Source organism: Octopus sinensis, linkage group LG6 (assembly GCF_006345805.1).
Source record: "Octopus sinensis linkage group LG6, ASM634580v1, whole genome shotgun sequence".
Taxonomy (NCBI): Eukaryota; Metazoa; Mollusca; class Cephalopoda; order Octopoda; family Octopodidae; genus Octopus; species Octopus sinensis.
The window spans coordinates 108,370,950-108,385,626 of record NC_043002.1 but is presented as its reverse complement, the minus strand read 5'-3'; the positions used below and the strand labels follow the sequence as shown (position 1 = coordinate 108,385,626).

The window sequence follows — 14,677 nt, the reverse complement described above, 5'->3', positions numbered from 1 at the left end:
TTTGGACTGCACCGACATTATTTTCATTGTCTGCTGCAATATTAAAGAAAACCAGTTGGAAGCCAGCGAGCAGAAGGAAGGTTATTAGCTTAATTAACTTGTGATAAACAAGGATCCTGTTCTGTATGTGCTGCAAATCACAGTGTGATTCTGTCTCTGTCAGTAGGGTGCCAGATTAAAAGATTGGGGAGCTTCTATGTGGTCATTTAGCCTACTAGAAATAGAGGCTAAATCTCTCAAATTATACGCAGGAGTGGCTCTGTGGTAAGTAGCTTGTTTACCAAACACATGGTTCCGGGTTCAGTCCCACTGCGTGGCATCTTCGGCAAGTGTCTTCTGCTATAGCCCCAGGCCGGCCAATGCCTTGTGAGTGGATTTGGTAGATGGAAACTGAAAGAAGCCTGTCGTATATATGCATATATATATATATATGTATGTGTGTGTGTTTGTCCCCCTAGCATTGCTTGACAACCGATGCTGGTGTGTTTACGTCCCCGTCACTTAGCGGTTCAGCAAAAGAGACCAATAGAATAAGTACTGGGCTTACAAAGAATAAATCCCAGGCTCGATTTGCTCTACTAAAAGGCGGTGCTCCAGCATGGCCGCAGTCAAATGACTGAAACAAGTAAACGAGTAAAAGAGTAACTTTTTTACTTGTTTCAGTGATTTGACTGTGGCCATGCTGGAGCACCGCCTTTAGTCGAGCAAATTGACCCCAAGACTTATTCTTTGTAAGCCTAGTACCTATTCTGTCGGTCTCTTTTGCTGAACCGCTAAGGTACGGGGACATAAACACACTAGCATCAGTTGTCAAGTGATGTTGGGGGCGACAAACACAGACACACAAACATATACACACACGTACATATATATATATATATTCATATATATGACGGGCTTCTTTCAGTTTCCATCTACCAAATCCACTCACAAGGCTTTGGTCGGCCCAAGGCTATAGTAGAAGACGCTTGCTCAAGGTGCTATGAAGTGGGACTGAACCTGGAACCAGCCACTCCTATGCCTATACTGTTAAAGAAAAGAAAACAGTGCATTTAGAATTACATATACAACTGAAATTAAGATAGGACTGTCATGGCTGGAATGTCTTTTGCCGTTGGTTTCATCAACAAAAATTGATATGTTGTTGATGACTGTTCATATCACAAGCCAGCAAAAAGGGGCCTATATGTGTCGCTCCGTATGTTAGAAATGGTGGCTAAATTTCTCTTAAATTACACCATTCTATAAACAGGCAAAAGAAGTGATTTAATCTAAGGTACACTCAACCTTGGCATAAATGGAATACTTTTTATTATGTCTGTTTAAATTGGACCCACATATAGGCTAAACAACAACAACAAGAACAAGAACAGCCAAGATAACCATTCTGAGTCCCATGCTAAGGTATGACAATTGCTAGCTCAGTCCACATACCTTGCAAATCCCTCATGACACAAGCAGTGAAACTATTAACTCTTTTGATACCAACCCGGTTGAAACCGCCTCTGGCTTTGTAGTACAAAGGTCTTGTTTTCATAAGTTTTGAATTAAAATCTTCCACCAAACCTTCATCACAATTTATGTTCCTAACACTAGCTGAATGATAACTAAGTTATTTTACTAAAGTCTTTGTTATATTTAAAGTAATTAAAACAAACACAGAGCATCTCAAAATAAATACAGTAACGAAAGGGTTAAAATTGATGACTGCTAAGAATTTGTGTATTTAGCCATGTCTAGACTTTCATTTGGATGTGGAGGAAGAAATAAGAAAACTCTTAAAATGCGATGATTGAAGGAAATCTTTGGCTTCAGTGACTGACTTTCCTTCATCATCATCATCATCATCATCGTTTAACATCCGCTTTCCATGCTGGCATGGGTTGGACGGTTTGACTGATGACTGGTGGCGAGCTGGCAGAAACGTTAGCACGCCGGGCGAAATGCGTAGCCGTATTTCGTCTGTCATGCCGTTCTGAGTTCAAATTCCGCCGAGGTCAACTTTGCCTTTCATCCTTTTGGGGTCGATAAATTAAGTACCAGTTACGCACTGGGGTGGATGTAATCGATTTAATCTGTTTGTTTGTCCTTGTTTGTCCTCTCTGTGTTTAGCCCCTTGTGGGTAGTAAAGAAATAGGTTTGACTGATGACTGGCAAGCCAGGAGGCTGCACCAGGCTTTGATCTGATTTGGCAAGGTTTCTGCAGCTGGATGCCCTTCCTAATGCTAACCACTCCGAGAGTGTAGTGGGTGCTTTTTACGTGCCACCTTGAATGAATATGATTGTGATTAGAACTTCTAAATGAGATAGATAATCCTTGGTTAGGCAAGTTGTCATTGCTTGGGGAGGATCTTAAATTTTAATTCCTCATCATCATCATTTAACATCCGTTTTCCAAGCTGAGATAGGTTGGACAGTTTGACAAGAACTGGCAGGCCAGAGAACTGCCCCAGACTCCTTTGTCTACTTTGGCATGGTTTCTATGGCCAGATGTCCTTCTGAATACCAACCACTTTACAAAGTGTACTGGGTGCTTTTTATGTGGTACCAGCAGTGTTACCCAACAAAAAACCCTCACCTGGGAGAGGGATGTGGTATAGAGGGATGTGGATTTGTGCCAGTTGAGAAGTATAATAGAAGGATAGAGATAAGAGTCTTACTGTAGCTTCCAGTGTGAAGCATGTCATTTCCAAATTTCTGGCAGAGTGAATTGTGTCATGGTGCTGTTTTTTTTCACAGACAGTGCCCAACTGACCCTACTATACTGTGTAGTCGAAAAAAATCAAAGCAAGCAATGTGCATGCACAAAATTAAAAATATAAAATTGTGACAATTTATCCTTTGTACTCTGTACAATGATTCTGGAATGATATTGATGCTCAATTATAATTCTGGAATGGTAATGGTGCTGCTATATTATCATTCCAGAATGATAGCATAACACTACTGGATGGAAGCACTCTGTCGGTTACGACGATGAGGGTTCCAGTTGATCCGAATCAACGGAACAGCCTGCTCATAAAATTAACGTGTAAGTGGCTGAGCACTCCACAGACATGTGCACCCTTAACGTAGTTCTCGGGGATAGTCAGCGTGACACAGAGAGTGATAAGGCCGGCCCTTTGAAATACAGGTACAACAGAAACAGGAAGTAAGAGTGAGAGAAAGTTGTGGTGAAAGAGTACAGCAGGGATCACCACCATCCCCTGCCGGAGCCTCGTGGAGCTTTAGGTGTTTTCGCTCAATAAACACTCACAACGCCCGGTCTGGGAATCGAAACTGCGATCCTATGACCGCGAGTCCGCTGCCCTAACCACTGGGCCATTGCGCCTCCATAACACTACTACCATTCCAGAATCAGCACAGGATAATTATTTTGGAATGATAGTGTTGGTGTTATAACTTTGGATCAATATTGATGTTCTGTTGTAATTCTGCAATGGTAGTTGTGCTGGATTTATTATCATTTTGAAATTGTATTATAATTCTGGAATGATAGTAACACTGTTGTATCATTCTGGAATGATATCTATGCCATAATGTTATTCTGGAATGTTGCATATTTAACCTTCACTGACCTTGTGAATATATATAAATAGTGCAAACATGTTTGCAGTTTTACTAAAAGCATTTGCATTACAGAGCTACATTTATATGCATATTGTTTTGATTGATTTGAAATAATCTCAAATATACTCTAAACTAAATATTTATCTTGCATTATCTTTTTCTTTCCCTGTCTGCTTGTCGGCTTGTCTGTCTCTGTCTCTCTTTATTCTTTGCTTATGGAGATATCTTTGAATTTTAAAAAAATTCTGTATCTTAGCAATAACTCTATGAAGCAAAATATAACTTCTACCTGACTGATTGACCAGTTAGAAATGGCAACCAAATCTCCTTCCAGTTACTCCCTATCATCTCATCAAGGGGAAGGGATATGTGTATTTGGGCAGGGTGAATACCTTTAATCATTAATCTATTCAAACAATAATAACCTGGTTAAACAGCAGCAATAACTTATGTTTTCACATTCCTATTCACAAAGCTGAGTGCAGTGACTAATACATTATAATATTTAATAATATTGAAAATGATGGGAAAAAAAACTGTAATAATTCCTGTGAGATTTGAATGGTGTGTCTGCGTAAACCATTGCGCTGGGCTAATGACTACACATATATTGCATATATTTCAATAATGATAAAAGGGTAAAAGTAATTAATTAATTAATCAATTAATTAATTAATAATTAATAATTTTACCAAGTAGTTTGGTTCGTTAAAATAATCTTTTTTAGGTAAAATTATACAAATATTCTATAATTATAAACATAATAAGCGTAGGAGTGGCTGTGTGGTAAGTAGCTTGCTTACCAACCACATGGTTCCAGGTTCAGTCCTATTGTGTGGCACCTTGGGCAAGTGTCTTCTACTATAGCCTTGGGCTGACCAAAGCCTTGTGAGTGGATTTGGTAGACGGAAACAGAAAGAAGCTCATCGTATATATGCATATATGTATGTGTTTGTCCCCGCAACATCACTTGACAACCAATGCTGGTGTGTTTGTCTCCGTAACTTAGTGGTTCGGCAAAAGAGCCCGATAGAATAAGTACTAAGCTTACAAAGAATAAGTCCTGGGGTTGATTTGCTCGACTAAAGGTGGTGCTCCAGCATAGCCACAGTCAAATGACTGAAACAAATAAAAGAGTAAAGTGAGAAAAGAGAGAATATAATTATAATCAGGGGTCAGCTAATTGCTTCGCCATGCACTGAATTTAGAAATAGGAGTTAAAATGCCCTTTCTACTACCACAATGATCTCCCAGACAGTAGCACACTTTTTTACGTAGGCAAAAAGAAAAAATAACGAATCCTCATAACTGAGATTAGCTACATACGCGTTTCGAGATTAAAATAAAGTTATACTTACTTACTTGGTCATCTTCAGAGCAGCATTTCAAAATATAAATTTGAGAGTGTTTGGATTGTGGCTGTGTGGTAAGTAGCTTGCTAACCAACCACATGGTTCCGGGTTCAGTCCCACTGCGTGGCATCTTGGGCAAGTGTCTTCTGCTATAGCCCCGGGCCAACCAATGCCTTGTGAGTGGATTTGGTAGACGGAAACTGAAAGAAGCCTGTCGTATATATATATATATATATATATATATATATGTGTGTGTGTGTGTGTGTGTGTGTGTGTGTCTGTGTTTGTGCCCCTAGCATTGCTTGACAACCGATGCTGGTGTGTTTACGTCCCCGTCACTTAACAGTTCGGCAAAAGAGACCGATAGAATAAGTACTGGGCTTACAAAGAATAAGTCCCAGGGTCAATTTGCTCGACTAAAGGCGGTGCTCCAGCATGGCCGCAGTCAAATGACTGAAACAAGTAAAAGAGTAAAAGAATCAATCATCATTGCATATATTACATATATGCATATCTATTTATCTGTATCTGTCTGGAATATATGATGTCTGTCTATCTACTCAACCACCCATATGCATGTTTCACTCATTATTTTTTCTTCTAACACTCTTCTATGTGTTCTTCCATTGCTGATTCCTTAAGAGTGAAAATTTTTGCGGCTGTGAGCACAGCTTTGATTTCTTATGAATTAAGCTTTTTGTCTGAATCTGAAGATGCATTCTTATAAAACAAAAATCCTATATGTGGCTAATTTATATACAGGTACATATATATAACCTTAACCATACATAAATCAGTTGTATTTAACATTAAAATACATTTCACACCTGTCCTCTGGATCCTTTATCACCTTTGAACAGGTATGAGCTCTGGTATGCTATTACTTGAGCCTTGTATGCGAAGATTCCACTTGGTGATCTGGTAACTATTTCCAACAGTTAAGTGGACATAAACAAGGAGTTTAATTGCATAAAATATTTGCTGTGACTTGAACTCAAGTTGTTGTTGTTTTAGCTCCAGGTAAGTCTTGATGGTGGAAAAAATCCCTCCAATCAAAGACATTCTAACCATAATAGTTCTATTCTTATTTTAACACACTGTCTCCAAGACACTGCTACTATATTCCAAATAAAGGCGGTGAGCTGGCAGAAACATTAGCACGCCAGGTGAAATGCTTTGCGGTATTTCGTCTACCGCTACGTTCTGAGTTCAAATTCTGCCGAGGTCGACTTTGCCTTTCATTCTTTTGGGGGTCTATTAAATAAGTACCAGTTATGCACTGAGGTCGATGTAATCGACTTAATCCATTTGTCTGTCCTTGTTTGTCCCCTCTGTGTTTAGCCTCTTGTGGGTAGTAAAGAAATAGATATTTCGTTTGTCCTTACGTTCTGAGTTCAAATTCCACTTAGGTTGACTTTGCCTTTCATCCTTTCGGGGTCGATAGATTAAGTACCTGTACTGGTGTCGATCTAACCAACTGGCCCCCTCCCTGCGAAATTTCAGGTTTTATGCCTAGAGTAGAAAATACTATATTCCAATATATGCAGTTCCATTCCATTGAAGATAGAACAATAAAATGTAAGAGAAATTGGTTGCTGTTGCTAAAAGACAAGCAACTGTGTTGTGTTGTTCATGTTGTTTTGATCTCTGGTGCACTGAATAAGATGCTGAAAGTTTTACAGCATAGCAGCAGATTTGTAACAGTTTTAAAATTGATTTCAATCAGACATGGGTGCATGCATTGCACTTTGCTGCAACGAAATGCAAAATGCACCAGTGAAATGCATCAGAAACATTCAGGTTGTCTAAATATCCTGGCATTTTCTGACCCAGCCTCAAAAACTTCTGATAGTTATACAATGATATAATGGTTGAAAATGCCTAGGGTTGAAGCTACCTCTTTGGGTCCTGTGCTTAAAATTGATGATTCACTGCCATTGCACCTTCATTGGTCAGTTAAAGTTGAGACAGTGTCACGTGACAACTTGCTGGGGCTGCCTGCTGGAGCCTAGTGGCAGGTATTTAAAGGGAAAAAATTTGATGAGTCAGTCAGTCGCCGGCTGACACTCGTTGACGCTACACTGAAGTGGCCAGGGAACTGAAGAGAGAAGAAAGAAGACATGCACCCAACACCGGAGCTGAAGACACCTCCGAAAGGGGTGGGGGGCTGCCACGTCAAAACGGTAGAGGAGTAGGGGCCAAAACCGGATGTGGTTCCTCCTGATGATGTATTGAGCTAACTGGATCCTATAAAGGAGCTGTTGTGGAAGCAGACCACAAAACACGGTTGTAATTCCTAGCCAGTTTCTTCCTACCCAACTAATAGTCAAGCTTACAAATGCTGCAATTTAAGTCTTCAATTTCTTGTTCAGAGTTTTCATTGCCTGTTTATTGTCAGTTGGTGTGGAAGGGGCAACACAGTTTTAATTTATTTTTGGGATCACCTCGCTTCACTTACATGGCTAAAACTCTTTAAAAAGGCATGATTGTAAATATTTTAATGTTCCCTTTAAAGACCCCACTTTTCATGCTTATCTAAGAAACAAATACTTATCAAGTTAGCCTACCTTAACTGTTAACAACTAATAGAAACTGTTTTTTTTTGTTTTTGTTTTTTTTTTTTGCTTTTTCTGGGTATTTCTAACTAAACTATAAATTACTTGGTGCGAATCAAACCAAAACAGCTAATATTTAGAAAGCTAAACTTTGTTCTATTTAGACGAAGGCTTAAGCTCTTCCACCACTATTTTTTGTGCTTATTATAATGATACAAAAAAGGCAAAAACAAAAATACCTAAACAAGCATGTTATGCTAGAAATATCTAGTTTATATAACATTTTTGCTGTTGCCTGGAATAGATCAGGGAATTAGGAATCTGCTTCAGTCACTGGTCATGCTTGGTTGATTATATTTGGCTCTTCACACCTGACTGCTCACAGCTGACTGGTTGTTATATTTAAATGATAAATAAATGGAAAAATATAAATTGTGAGGAGACTTTAACAAAAATTCAGCAGACATTTGAAGACATTAAATATCTGAAGATGATAAATGTTTAAGATGAACTTATTCAGTGTAGTCCATTAAAGGAAATTATCTGCTGGTCCAATTATTTGTGGTGGCATATTTCTTTGTCTGCTTTGTAACATTTAGAGAATTTTTATGGCAGTAAATGAGAAGACAGCATTAAAAAGTGTGTCAACGAGTCAGTTTTTGTTTTTAGCATTCACTTAACTGTAATATTTGCAACTTAAATATTTAATGCAGTGAACCAGGGAAATGTAAATTACACTTCTAGTAAGAAGGAAAACAAACTCAGCTAAATTCTGGTCAAAAGGACAAGGGAGATAATCTTAGGAGTTATATATAGTTTTCTACTCTAGGCACAAGGCCTAAAATTTTTTGGGGAAGGGGGCCAGTCGATTAGATCGATACCAGTATGCAACTGGTACTTAATTTATCGACTCTGAAAGGATGAAAGGCAAAGTTGACCTCGACGGAATTTGAACTCAGAATGTAAAGACAGATAAAAAACTGCGAAGCATTTCACCCGGCATGCTAACATTTCTGCCAGCTTGCTGCCTTTTAGATAATCTTTTCTATTCTAAGCATAAGGCCCAACATTTTTGGGAAGGGGGCCAGTCAATTATATCGACCCCAGTAGGCAACTGGTACTTAATCTATCAACCCCAAAAGGATGAAAGGCAAAGTCGACCTCGGCAGAATTTGAACTAAGAATTTCACTTGCCATGCTAATGTTTCTGCCAACTCACCACTTTCCTAGGAGTTATATATTAAAAACAGAATGCAGCAAAATTCTGGTCAAAAAAAGCAAGGGAAATAACTTTGGGAATGGAATCAAAAGCAGACTTCAATGGTGGTGGTAAGAGTCTTCTAAAAGTAACTGAGGCATTCCAGGAAGGAATTCGAAGTATATTTGACATCTAATTTAGAAGCTTCCAGTCATGAGAGATAACCTATTCTCCTGAAAGAATCTTTTAGTAAAGATAAACAACTTTAAATAGTTACAGTTATTGTTTAGCTCCGTGCTAAACAATAACTTAATTAACCAGAACTATGATGAAAGATATTCAAGCAGTGATCATTCGTCTTATTTGCTCATCTCTTCCCAAATAGTTTCTTTTCCAGCCCCTTGATTATCTTCAAAACACTACTGTTGTTGTTCAGTCTTGATTCAGCAAACATTTCATTAAAGACCCACTCATGACCACCCTGTCATTTTTTCTCCAGGCATGGTTTCTCAAAGTACATTAGCCTATGTCTTCTTAAGACAGCAGCTTGTGATTTAAGGGAAATTTGACTGCTATTTCTATCAGGTGTATCTACCCAATAGAGGTTTCCCTGTTGATTTGTTGTTATCTCAGGTGTATCTCTAATTTAAGAGTCTTCTTTTTTATTGCACTTGTGACCATCATGGTCAATGTTGATCTTACAGATAGCTTAGCTTGGCCATCTTCCTGAATGCTTCAATGATTTCATGCAAGCATACCTATTTCTTTATTACCCACAAGGGGCTAAACATAGAGGAGACAAACAAGGACAGACATAGGTATTAAGTCGATTACATCGACCCCAGTGCGTAACTGGTACTTATTTAATCGACCCCGAAAGGATGAAAGGCAAAGTCGACCTCGGTGGAATTTGAACTCAGAACGTTACGGCTACGCATTTCGCCCGGCGTGCTAACAGTTCAGCCAGCTCATCGCCTTGTCATACAAGCATACCATCCATCGTGATCTCCCATGCATGTTCTTAATTCATTAACATTTGCCATTCCATTGTCCTGAAACAAAGGAGTGGCTGTGTGGTAAGTAGCTTGCTTCCCAACCACATGCTGCCGGGTTCAGTTCCACTGTGTGGCACCATGGGCAAGTGTCTTCTACTATAACCTCGGGCTGACCAAAGCTTTGTGAGTGGATTTTGTAGACAGAAACTGAAAGAAGCCCTTCATATTTATACATATATATATATATATGTGTGTGTGTGTTTGTCCCCCCAACATTGCTTGACAACCGATGCTGGTGTGTTTACATCCCCGTAACCTAGCGGTTCCGCAAAAGAGATCGATAGAATAAGTACCTGGCTTATAAAGAATAAGTCTTGGGGTTGATTTGTTCGACTAAAGGCAGTGCTCCGGCATGGCCACAGTCAAATGACTGAAACGAATAAAAGAATAAAAGAAAGAATAGGTTAGACATTTTCTTCCCCTGTTGCTTCTTCCTTCAATTGACTGCCAGAAGACCAGATAATGTTGCACCTGAAGTTTTGAAGGCAAAACAATAATCAGAATTGGACCTGCACCCTATTCCCAAACCAGGGGATCTCAGCAATATTAAGAACTATGAAGACATTGCATTATCTCTAATAGTAGCCAAACTCTTCAACAAAATGGTCCTTCCTTGACTACAGCCAAGGATTGGTAAACATTGAAGACAAGAATGGATTCCAAACTGGTAGATCCACATCCTGACTCTCTTTTACTCTTTAACTTGTTTCAGTCATTTGACTGTGGCCATGCTGGAGCACCGCCTTTAGTCGAGTAAATCGACCCCAGGACTTATTATTTGTAAGCCTAGTACTTATTCTATCTGTCTCTTTTGCCAAACCGCTAAGTTAAGTCTGTGAAAGTTAATTGAAGAGGTCAAAGCACACAATAGGAAAGCCGTCATCCTATATGTTGATTTCAAGATGTTGATCTGGAGTTTAACAACAACAATAATAGTAACAAGAACAACGCTACTTATCCAGCTTCCACCCTCTCACCTAACACACACAAAAAAAAAAAATTTAGAAAAATAAAAGATAATAGAAAATGACAAAATATTTCAAAGTTAAACATCCTTTTAAAATAACAGAATCTATGAACTCTGCTGCAGTCCTCGCTTGTTCTACAGGAATGAATTCTTCAGAAATCCTAGAATTACGATAATCTAACATCACTCCTTGTCAAATGAAAATTTCAAGACTTGTTTTTGTTTTGATATTTTTTAATCTTTATCTCCAAATTTTTTTTCTCCAGATTTTGTAAAACAGCCTTCGTTCTTGAAATTTTGTTTAGTTTTATTTATGTTTGTTTGTAGATAAGCACATTGTGTGTATGTGTGTGTTTTCTGGTTAGAAAACATTGAAGGTGATAGGAGGGAAAAACCATAAATGTTTGGTAAAGGACACAATACATAGTAAAATATATAATGTATATAATAAAGTATATATAATGTTTGAATAATGGACTGTTTACAGTCATTGGGAGTTAATTCTGACCTAACAGATTTATAGCTTGCGATATCTGTGTGTGTGTGGGTGGAGAGAGAGAGAGAGAGAGAGAGAGAGAGAGAGAAAATAATATACGTGTGTGTGTGTGTATAGAAAATGATATACGTGTGTGTGTGTGTGTGTGTGTGTGTATAGAAAATGATATACATGTGTGTGTGTGTGTGTGTGTATAGAAAATGATATACGTGTATGTGTGTGTATGCAAGCATGGAAAAGTGGATGTTAAATGATCACGATATATATGTATGCACTTGTATGAATGTGTGTTTCTCTCACTCTCATATATATGACACACACACACACACACACACACTATATATATATATATATCATCATGCGAGTGTATGTGTATATTTATACCTGTGTGTGTGTGAGTGCATGTATAAATTTATATCTGTGTGTGTGTGTGCAAAGATGTATGTTTTGTGTTTCTATTTCTCATGTCGACACCTCGTCTGTTGACAGGCCGATGACTGCATCAGTGAAACTGAAAGAAATTCATCTCTATTCAGTGAGTGGTTAACTAGGATGTTATTTGATTCTATGTTAACGGTAATGATGATGATGATGATGATGATGATGATGAAAGGCTATGAAACTGGTTAAGAAGGGCTTATTCGGAAGGGGCAAAGCAGGAATTCACATAACTATGAAATTTACTTGCAGTTCATTTCTGCTTCAAACAAGCCACTTTGTGTTGTGAGAAAATTAAAAAAAAAAAAAACGTTGCTCAGAAATAAAGATGGTTTCTGTATTCTTTGGCTTTCTCTAGAATTTTTGTTATCTTTTTAGACATTTATTTACTTTTTATCAGAAATACACTGACTGAATGGTGTTTTCATTTGGTGGACAAAGCCTGCTTACTTCACTGGCTCCACGATGTGTTGGCTTCTGTGTGATCAAGTTACTTAGCTAGTGTCCATCAAGTCCCTAGAACAAACCACGCATTGCTGCCATTTTCTCTCTGATACTTTTTTGTGGTGTAAAAAAAAAAAAGCAGCAAGTTTTATAGTTTTTCTCACCAGAAAGCACTCTCTTCTCATCATCCTCACGGTTACGATTGTCATCACCATCCTCATCCATCGACCTGCTCCATAAAGTCTGTAGAATATTCCTCGCTGGTTTCATAGCAGTTGTTCATTTTTAAGGACATATTCTTTAACTTTGCAAAACCAAATTGAATCTTCTTTTCTTATAAGACTCTTCTCTGGAAATTTTGGATTACTGACCTCCTGTCTTGGGGGAAAGAGATTAAAGGTTATATTATCATGTGACTGAGCTGAAAAGTTGCTAAAAAGTTGATGAAGGAGGTAAGTAAAGCAAAAACAAAGTCTCAATACTTCTTTGATTGAAATTCTTTATTGTTGCAAAAATATTATTTTGTCTTTTGTCTCCTTCAGGTATCTTTTAGAGCATCATTTTTCTTTAACTATCTGCATCACTTCAGCTCAGGGTTTCTCAACTATTTTTTTTGCCTATGGACGCCCTTTTATCCCTACTTCCCTCTACTGGGCCCCCATAGCCATTTGACTTTTTGAAAAAATATTCTATTATAATTTTGTAATTAAATATTATTAGGAAATGTTTAAGAAGTTAAGATATTTCGTTTTATTGCAGAAGTTTAACCAGTTTATTGTACATAAATTTTAGCAGCAAAATTTTATGTGGACCCTTAAGAGAAACCCTGCTTTAAAAGATGGCAGAACTCTTGCAACATTATTCTTTTATTACTGTTACTAGTCACATGATGAGTAACTTTGGGAGGATAATACTTTCACCACCATAAGTAATATTGGAAATATAACATACATGCAATAATTATAATTTAATTTTTGTTAAATTTCTTCATACTTGTACAAAATGATGGAATTAATTTTTTCCAAAGAAAAATATTTATCACCTTAAAATACAGTCAAATAAAATTTCTCATTTGTATAACTCCTCCTGTAACTATTATCTACTCCTCCTCCTCCAGTTTGGTTGAATATAGGATGTTGTGTTTCCTAGGATTATGGATGACAACAAATGGAATAAATATATTTGTATTTTCATTTTCACACTTAGCATGAGTATTTCTTTTAATTATGGCATGATTTGTTAACTTTTTGGAGGAATTTCTGTTTTTGAAGGCACATAGTTATTGGGTTGTCTGGAAAGTTTGTGCTGATTTATAGTAGCTTCCCTTTCGACTTATCTTAGAACATGGTTGAGTCCATAAAATAGGGTTTGACAAGCACAGTTTAAGCTATCTTTTCGTGGAAGAAGGTTTATGTTCCTATAACCTGTGTTAATTCTGTAACCCTTTAAAATGGAGGATAAGAAAGTCTATTTTCGACACTTAATGCTTTGGGAACCAGACAAAAATTGCTGCAGCTCGGCTGGGATGTGTTACCCCACCCTCCATATTCACCAGATATTGCTCCTTCGGATTTCCACATATTCAGATCTCTGCAGAATAGTCTTAATGGTAAAAATTTCAATTCCTTGGATGATGTAAAAAGACACCTTGAGGAATTCTTTGCCATGCAACCACCTCAATTCTGGGAAGAGGGTATTTTCAAGTTAAAGGAAAGATGGAGATGCATTGTGCAACAAAATTGTTCATATTTGGTTGATTAAAAATGTAATGGCAAGTATTTATTGACCTTTTCCTTTCCTTTAAAAATCGGCACAAACTTTCCGGAAAACCCAATAGTTCAACTGGTCGTTTCTCTTGTCTATTTGTGTCTGCAACTATTGAGCATAAACATCTTGCCATACTCAACTGTGTTGTTCCTTTTGCATAGGAAGGTGGCAAGATCTAAAACCTAAATATTGGTTTGTGCCTATATCCTTGTAGTAGAGATCACTTGTAACTGTCTGATTTTCTTCAATTATTAGAATATCCAAAAAAAGGAGTTCCTTTTCATTCATTTCCATTGTGAACTGGATCAATTCATGAATGCTGTTTATTAATTTATGGAATTTTGTAAGGTCCTCCTTACTTTTGTTCCAAAATATGAAGCAGTCATCCAAGAATCTTTTCCAGTTCCCTGTTTAATACATTTGGAAATGATGACCAAAAGTAGATTATTATAAGATTCAGGAATGGAGAAGGAATTGAAAGTGAATGTAAACATGAAGTGCAAAAAGAAACAAAATCTCATCTACTGCATCACATGTCCACAATGCAAAGAGAAATACATTGGAGAAACAGGAATAAAACTAATCAGTCGTGTAAACATGCATAAACAGCAAATTACAGATTCATCCGTTAGAAATGTCCCATGTGGTAAACATCTAGATATTTGTGCAAATGGAAAATTTAAAATATTCCCCTTTCATAAAATGGAAGACGAAAATGATCGACTATAAAAGACAAAATAAAAGTATTTTACAAGAATTTTAACCCTTTAGTGTTTAAACCGGCCATATCCGGCCAATATATTCTACCTCTTTTATGTTCAAACTAGTCAGATAT

The 14,677-nt window shown here is 37.4% G+C and overlaps 1 protein-coding gene across 8 annotated transcripts in view; it reads left to right on the top strand.

Moving 5' to 3' along the window:
- LOC115212947 (pleckstrin homology domain-containing family G member 2-like) overlaps positions 1-14,677 on the top strand; it is a 412,633-nt gene that overhangs the window by 152,648 nt on the left and 245,308 nt on the right. The window contains exon 1 of one of the 8 annotated variants that reach the window (XM_029781798.2): positions 12,207-12,527. The exons of the other annotated variants lie outside the window; for them this stretch is intronic. The gene's annotated coding sequence lies outside the window, so the exon portion shown is untranslated. Of the gene's footprint in view, positions 1-12,206; positions 12,528-14,677 lie in introns of those variants that run through there. 8 annotated transcript variants of the gene reach the window in all.